Source organism: Scardinius erythrophthalmus (genome assembly GCF_964197995.2).
Source record: "Scardinius erythrophthalmus genome assembly, chromosome: 24".
NCBI lineage: Eukaryota > Metazoa > Chordata > Actinopteri > Cypriniformes > Leuciscidae > Scardinius > Scardinius erythrophthalmus.
Genome location: NC_138244.1, coordinates 25,643,351 through 25,652,617, shown reverse-complemented (window position 1 = coordinate 25,652,617; position 9,267 = coordinate 25,643,351).

Sequence of the window (9,267 nt, the reverse complement as noted above, 5' to 3'; positions counted from 1 at the left end):
ACTTAAACTACTTACCACAAGCTCCATTTAGAAAATTGGCTTGCCAAGTTGGCCTCTTTTTCCTAGCCATGTGCATATTCTCCTCTTTTGCTTCCTCCTCTTTTTTTTCAGCGCGCATAAAAAACACATTTGCCAAAGTGCGATTAATCTTGCTCTATTTGTTTAGCACTAGCGCATGCTGATGATGTTTTATTCTTCTATACTATATTGTGTCGTAGCCTACGATTCAATAAGTGTCATCATCGTACAGTATACATACATGTCGTACCCAAGTTTATTAGATCCATGTCGTACAGTGTGATTTGTAATGATCTTACAGGATTGCCGAAATTGCACATTCTGTAGCAGGCATTACATATACTGCCAGTGCTCAAATTAAAGGTGCAGTAAGCGATTTCCGAGAAATGCGGTCGAACAATTTAATCAAAACATTTTTGTGAATATTTGCTAGATGTCTGTTCTGTGTGTGTGCTGGGGAAAAAAAGTGTTTCTATTGGGTAGTGGTCTGCTTTTTTGGGTGTCAATATCAAATATCAATAGTGGTTCTCAGAAATTGCTCACTGCACCTTAAATCTGTTAAATTTCTAAAAACCTAACCAAAACTAACCCTAATATCAGAGAAAAATATTTTTGTCAAGACCCAACCTCAGCTCAACCCCATTCATGCAAGCTCATTCAAAATTAACATAATCCTCACCCATGAATCACATGTGCGCTGTGGAATCTTGTAAACTCCCTTCTCAGACTTTGACATATTGCATAAATCCAAAAGAATCTAATTGTCGATATGCCAAAATATGAACACATTCATGAATCTGTAAATTTGAGTCAGAATGGCTTTGCGAACAATTTACTCAAAAAATTATTTTGCTCATGCTTCATAATGAGGCCCATTGGCTCTACACAGAGCCTAGTCTCTCTGCCATTTGAATATCATACATATGCATTATGTAAATTGAACAGAACTCTGAAATGGAATTTTGAATTTAAATGTAAGCAGTGAAATTTTACAGCAAAATAGCATCCATCTTTTTAATAGTCACAATTGCATTGCTTTGAATTAGACTAATGATTGATGTTGCAGGAAGTCATTCTTAGAATTGAAAGCAGTGAGTATGTGTAAGATCTGTTAAGCACTGACTATGATGTTATAATACATGCTGTTACTCATTACTTCTAAACATTTTTATTGTTTCATGTGCTTTTGACAGGCATTTTCAATGACGACATGTTATACACTACCAAGCGTGTTAGATAAACCCTGAATAACATTTGCTGCCCAATAGCCTGTAAAAATGTTAATGAGAACGCCACAAACCCATTAACAGCTGATCATTCATGATGATGAACCACTACAACATGTACAGATCTTAGATCAGTCTTCTCTGGTGTAAGCAGATATAGGCCATGCACACTTCACAGTAAAAAGTGCACAAAAAATACACAAAGGTTTGTCAAGAGCCCTAGATAGGCTGGGCTCATAAATCAGGTCATGCATAGATTACAGTACACCAAGAGAATGGTGTGTTACATTAAAGACTACTACCTGTTTAAGATCAGCCTCACATTTTCATTTTACTGAGAACTGCTGGTCCTGCTTAGCATCCATAACAAAGCATCAAATCAAAATTTAGTTTTCTAATACAGTGGTTCTCAACTGGTCTTGATTTGACCTAAATGGTGACCCAACACCATGCTAAAATTGGGCTGTCCACATGACTACCAAAGGAGACCAGGGACTATAGTTTTTGGGTTGTGACCCACCAGTTGAGAACAACTGTTCTAATAAACTACACAGTGATCAGTTTTAACATAGATTTTTATTTCAACTGTGATTCCTATTTAGGGTTAACAGGAAATAAATTACACTCCTAAAGTGTTTTCATGAAATTAAACTTTAATTGGACTTTTTCCAGTGTAGTTATGTATCTAAGGCAAAAACACAATTTAAGCTTATTTTCTGAGTTTTTTTAGTGTATACTATCTATACCCATATGGGGACTGTACCCATGCAAATAGAAAGTGCAAAAATATATACCTAAAAAAGCGATACTTGATTCAAGCTAGGAAAATATGATACAGAGTTCTCATCTGCAAACACTCAAAGGGCCTGAGGAGGACATGCAATGACTGTGTTCGAAATGGAATACTAGTGTACTTCTTGAGTACGTACTGCATACTGCATGTGTCTAATATATATTTTTAAGTATGTTAAAAAGAACACATTATGAAATGAGAAATGTTTTGAACAGTAGTATGCTACATAGTGGTCACATGGCCTCATTACATTGCATGTGTAATTTAATTGAACTATGTGACATCTAGTTATTTCTAAAATTGAAATGTTTATTTTGCACTGTTGATCAGAACGTGAGAAAGGATAATCATGGTTCATATCACTTCCAGTGGATTTGTCAAACTAAAATGTAAGGTCAAGTTGAGCGCATTGCATTTTGGGATACAGTATCTCACACACTGCTCTATACTGCACATTTTATCACATGAAGTAAGTCATAATCCATGCATACACAAAATGAACATACTTCACACAGTATACAATACATACTGAAGAAACAGTATGAGTTGTAGGATAGTATGCTATTTCGAACATAGCCATTGCGGTGGGTTTTTAAAAACTGTGAGAATGAGATGCATGCTGGGAGCACTCACTTCATCAGCTTTACAAAACACTCTCTTTCACACACACACACACACACACACACACACACACACACACACACACACACACACACACACACACACACACACACACACACACATAAACACACAATTATAAATGCACATTTAAACGTGCACACACCCAAAGAAAATGAAACAGAAAATAAAACACTTAAATTTACAAAGAAATAAAACAAAAAAGCAAAATGTCAAATAAGAAAAACGTCTCGGTTACGTATGTAACCCTCGTTCCCTGAGTAGGGAACGGAGACGTTACGTCGGATGACGACGAATGGGGTTTCGCTTAGAAATCCTATCATCTTCGAGTATTCAAACACGAGCCAATGGCAAAGAAAATGCCATGGGTCTGCGGAATTTGCATAGCGTAACTCCGCCCCACCCTGGGGGTATATAAGGAAGTCGCTGGCAACATGCAGATATGTCTTCGCTGAGGAGCCGAGACTGAACTCAGGCGTTCCAGCGGTACAGCGGAAGTGGCAGGGAGACGTAACGTCTCCGTTCCCTACTCAGGGAACGAGGGTTACATACGTAACCGAGACGTTCCCTTTCGTTGTCACTCCGAGTTACGTCGGATGACGACGAATGGGGTTCCCGTATAATCACGCCACCTCTCGACTGTCTACCAGTGCCCTGCGTAAGTCTGAGCTCCCTGTCGTGAAACTAGCACGGACGAAGGAGTCCTACTTAACACAGGAATACCAAGGTACACTGGGAAGCATATCCGGTGGAAATATGCAATCATGCCCAACCCGAAGGGGGGGACTTGGAATACACATATGACCCCGAAGGGCTGCATACGGAGTAACACTGGGGTGTCCAGCCGCAGGTGGAATATTTCAACCCCAGGGGTGGCAAGGTGGCTTGCCAAGGGAAAGACACATGCTCAAGGAGGCTTACAGTGGAAATACACATGTGGGGGTCACCGAAGGGAACCATGCACATGGAGGCACCTAGCCAAGCGCGAAAGCTGCTCGTGGCATAACTCTGGCGCTGACGTCGTCAGTGCTGGAGGAGACTCAGGGCTTATGAAGCTCACCTGAGGAGAATATCGCACGTATCCCGTCCGTGGAGAGGAATGGCGAGCAAGCGAAGACACCTGAGCAGAATCTAGTACCGGCTAGTTGAAGCGAGTACATGAGAAGAAACTGGCTCTACTCGGAGATTGTAAAATCTCGCAAACGTGTTAGGTGTCGCCCAGCCTGCAGCTCTGCAGATGTCTGTTAGCGAGGCGCCATGCGCTAGAGCCCAAGAGGAGGCCACACTCCGAGTGGAGTGGGCCGTCACACCAAGGGGGCACGGTCGACCTTGCTGCTGGTATGCCAAAGCAATGGCGTCCACTATCCAGTGAGACAACCTTTGTTTGGAGAGAGCCTTTCCCTTCAGCTTCCCACCATAACAGACAAAGAGCTGGTCTGAGGTCCTGAAACACTGCGTTCTGTCTACGTAAGCACGAAGGGCGCGTACTGGACAGAGCAGTGCCAAGGCTGGGTCTGCCTCCTCCAAGGGCAGCGCTTGCAGGTTCACTACCTGATCTCGAAAGGGTGTGGTAGGAACCTTGGGCACATATCCAAGCCGGGGTCTCAGGATCACGTGAGAGTTAGCCGGCCCGAATTCCAGGCACGCTTCGTCAACCGAAAATGCCTGCAGGTCCCCTACCCTCTTGATGGAGGCCAAAGCAACCAGGAGCGCTGTCTTCATAGACAGGAACTTAAGCTCCACGGATTGCAAAGGCTCAAATGGAGCGCTCTGCAGGGCAGTTAGCACCACTGAGAGGTCCCAAGAGGGTACGAGGGGAGGACGAGAAGGATTTAGTCTCCTCGCTCCCCTCAGGAACCTGATGATCAGGTCATGCTTCCCCAGAGACTTACCTTCAACTGCATCGTGATGTGCGGCAATGGCGGCAACATACACTTTCAGGGTGGAGGGAGACAGCCTTCGCTCCAGCCCTTCTTGCAGGAAGGAAAGCACGACACTGATCGGGCATTTCGTGGGTTCTTGCTGTTTGGAAGAACACCAGTTGACGAAGAGGTTCCACTTCAACGCATAGGCATGTCTCGTGGACGATGCTCTAGCGGAAGTGATGGTAGCCACCACCGCTGGTGGTAGGGTACTCAAACCTACCTCGTCCCGCCCAGAAGCCACACGTGGAGGTTCCAAAGACCGGGACGAGGGTGCCAAAGGGTGCCCCGTCCCTGAGAAAGGAGGTCCTTCCTCAGAGGAATTGGCCAGGGAGGTGCTGTCGCAAGGAGTACGAGTTCTGAGAACCAGGTGTGGCTGGGCCAGAATGGGGCAACCAATATAACCTGCTCCTTGTCCTCCCTGATCTTGCGCAGGGTCCGCGCAAGAAGGCTCACTGGGGGAAACGCATACTTGCGTAGGCCCCTCGGCCAGCTGTGCGCCAGTGCATCCGTGCCGAGCGTGCCCTCGGTCAGGGAATAAAACAGGTCGCAATGGGACGAGTCGTGGGAGGCAAACAGGTCTACCTGTGCGTCGCCGAACTGATCCCAAATCAGCTGAACCGACCGGGGATGGAGTCGCCATTCTCCAGCGAGAGGCTGAACTCGAGACAGCTCGTCGGCCGCCTGGTTCAGGTGTCCCGGGATATAAATGGCTCGAAGCGACCTCAGATGCTTCTGACTCCATATAAGGAGGTGGCGGGCGAGTTGCGACATACGGCGGGAGCGTAGACCACCTTGATGGTTGATGTACGCTACTGTTGCGGTATTGTCTGATCGGACTAGTACGTGCTGACCCCTGAGCAACGCATGGAAACGGTGCAGGGCGAGACGTACAGCCAGCAACTCGAGGCAATTGACATGCCAAAGGCGCTGGGGTCCTGTCCAGGAGCCTGCGGCAGCATGACCATTGCACATGGCGCCCCAGCCCGTGGTGGAGGCATCTGTTGTGACAACAACATGCCGGGAAACTCGTTCTAAGGGCACTCCGGCCCGTAGAAAGCTGAGGTTCGACCACGGGGTGAAGGACTGACGGCAGGCCGGAGTCACTGGGACCCGGAGCTTGCCGTGTTGCCATGCCCACCTCGGGACTCGATCGCGAAGCCACAGCTGAAGCGGTCTCATATGAAGCAATCCGAGCGGCGTTACTGCGGCTGCGGATGCCATATGCCCCAGGAGCCTCTGAAAAAGTTTCAGTGGGACCGCACTCTTGCCCTCGAACTGGCGAAGACAAGTCAGCAGTGACTGCGCGCGCTCGCTCGTAAGCTGCGCGCACATGGCGACCGAGTCGATTTCCATACCGAGAAAAGAGATCCTCTGCACTGGGCAGAGTTTGCTCTTCTCCCAGTTGACCCGAAGGCCCAGACGAGCTAGGTGCCGGAGCACAAGATCCCTGTGTTCGCAAACCTGGTCTCGAGAGTGAGCTAGGATCAGCCAGTCGTCGAGATAGTTCAGGATGCGAACCCCGTGTTCCCGGAGGGGAACAAGGGCTGCCTCGACGACCTTCGTAAAGACGCGAGGAGACAGGGCTAGCCCGAAAGGGAGAACCGCGTACTGGTATGCCCGCCCCTCGAAAGCAAACCGTAGAAACGGTCTGTGTCGAGGTAAAATGGAGACATGGAAGTAGGCGTCCTTCAGGTCGATCGCTGCAAACCAATCCTGTGGCCGCACACACTCGAAAATGCGTTTGGCCGTGAGCATCTTGAACGGCAGCCTGTGAAGGGAGCGGTTCAGGACGCGCAGGTCCAGGATCGGTCGTAACCCACCCGATTTCTTCGGAACAATGAAGTAAGGGCTGTAGAAGCCGGACCTCATTTCGGCTGGAGGGACAATCTCGATCGCACCCTTCGCCAGTAGGGTGGCGACCTCCGCTCTCATGACAGGGGCATTGCCACCGACCATAGTGAAGCGGACTCCTCTGTAGCGGGGAGGAGATCGCGCGAACTGAATCGCGTAGCCGAGCCTGATGGTTCTCGCGACCCAGCGGGACAGTCTGGGAAGCTCTAGCCAGGCTTCCAGAAAGTGCACCAGCGGGGTCATACGAACCACAGACGTTCCGTCGGGGGTGCAGCGAAGCGGAATGACCGGCCCAGACGTGGGTGGCATAGCGGCCCGGTGCGGGGGCACGGTCATTATCCGCGTCCTGCCAGAGGAGGCCAGGGGAGGACCAGCGTCCCACGGGGGCGTGCTCTGGCAGGGGTCTGGCGACAGAGGGGGATGAGAGGAGCGTGGCCCGTGGGCGGCGCGTGCTCTCATCCGCACACTCCGTGTGCTCAGAGATGGGGTAGTGAGTTCTTTCTTTAACCATTTTAGGGTGCTGCCCGTCGTGGGACGAGCAGCAGGAATGGGAAAACCAAGGATTCTCCCCCGGCCCTCCACCGGGGGAAGGAGCGGCCCTGCAACCGGCTCCTGAACAGAACTCAACACCATCTCTGAGCAGCCCATCTCAGGAGCGCCGTTTAGCCTGGCGTTTAGCGGGGCACGGGGCGGGAGAGGGCTGTGGCGCCTTCCTACGGCCTCCTCGCCGACGCGACCCGGAAGCAGCGGACTGCTGGGGCCGATCGGGAGGGAGGGGAACCGCAGGAGGGCGCCCTCGGCGGCGAGCGGGCTGAGGCACCTGTGCCGACGACTGCGCTGCCGGAGCAGCGGGCCGCCGGGGCAGGACGTGTTTTAAAGCCTCAGTCTGCTTCTGGGCAGTCGAGAACTGCTGGGCAAAGTCCTCGACTGCGCCGCCGAACAGGCCAGCCTGGGATATGGGGGTGTCGAGGAACCGGGTTCGCTCGGCCTCCCGCATATCAGCCAGGTTTAGCCATAAGTGTCTCTCCTGGACCACCGAAGTGGCCATCACCTGACCCAGCGAGCGTGCGGTCACCTTCGTCGCTCGGAGAGCAAGGTCGGTGGCGGCACGCAACTCATCAAAGAGTGCTGGGTCAGACCTCCCCTCGTGCATGTCACGCAACATCTGGGCCTGGTAGACCTGGAGTGTCGCCATGGCATGCAGTGAGGAGGCTGCCAGCCCCGCAGCTCTGTAGGCCTTCGCCACAAGGGTGGAGGAGAACCTACAGGCCTTGGAGGGGTGCTTTGGGTCGCCGCGGGAAGAAGCACTCTGAGGACACAACTGCATCGCAACAGAGCGTTCAACCTGGGGAACCCCAGTGTACCCTTTGGCAGCCGCCTGATCAAGGGGAGGCAAGGCGGAGGCGGTCGCCGAACGATCACGGGAAGACAATGGTGCCTTCCAGGACCTCGTGACCTCCTCATGCACATCCGGGAAAAAAGGCATTGGGGTTGGCTGCCGACGCGGATCAGCAGCCGCACCCAAAAACCAATCGTCCAGCCGCGAACGAACTGGCCCAGGTGGCGGGGACCACTCAAGACCGATCGCCGCGGCTGCCCGGGAAAGCATGGCCGTCATCTCGGGATCAGACTCGGGCAATGCTGGGACACCCGAGGGTGGCAGCACAGCCGAATCCTCACTTCCCGAGGACTCCTGCCCACCTTGTGATGCAGCGATCGACATCGAGTCCTCCTCTGGAGCGCCGAATGAAACTCGCGGCAAGTCAGAGGACTGTACAGCGGTTTCCACGCGGACACTCGCGGGTTGCACGGGAACAGAGGGCAGTGTGGAGCGTGGAATAGTCGGCGCTTTGTTCCACACTGTAACCCTCAGATCACCCTGGCCGCCAGCCGAAGTACCAGCCCTCTCGGGACCAGTAGATCGGGGTGCGGATGAGGGGACTCTCACATTAAGATCATTGAGTCTCGATCTCAACCGTGCGATGGGCATGTTCCCGCAATGGGAACATGACTCATCCACAAACGCTGCCTTAGCGTGCTCAACACCCAGACACACAAGACAGCGATTGTGCCCATCAGAGTCAGACACAAATAGACCGCAACCAGAAGTGCACGGGCGAGGCATCTTTAAAAAGACGTGCCGCGTGCAATGCTCTTTTGTGAAAGGAGATTTCTCCGCAGAGTGTTGAAGCGACCAGGGAGAGAACACACAAACTCTGGCAAATCACTGCACAGATCAGCAGGGAATGTGCACTCGCTGGAACTCGCTGTCACACCAACACCTGGAGAGAGGCTCGTCTCGAAGAGATAAGGAGATGAACTCAGGATTTGGCTGTGGAGTGAAGTAAATCAACTTGGCTCCGAAGCGAAAACATATCTGCATGTTGCCAGCGACTTCGTTATATACCCCCAGGGTGGGGCGGAGTTACGCTATGCAAATTCCGCAGACCCATGGCATTTTCTTTGCCATTGGCTCGTGTTTGAATACTCGAAGATGATAGGATTTCTAAGCGAAACCCCATTCGTCGTCATCCGACGTAACTCGGAGTGACAACGAAAGGGAACTGTCTTACGTGTCTATTGTCCCAGTGTTAAATCATCACATCTGCTTTATGCTCTAACTTTATGAATAATGGATTGATTGATATGAGCTAATGCGGTTAGATTTTGACAGTAGTTGGCTATGTTTGGAGTGGAATATTAGCTTACTGCTTATTTCATGCTACACAGTTTGTGTATATTGCATACTATTTTTTAATAGTATGGGAAACAGTATCCATTATGCAATGATAAATGTTTCAAACAGTAGGCCTAG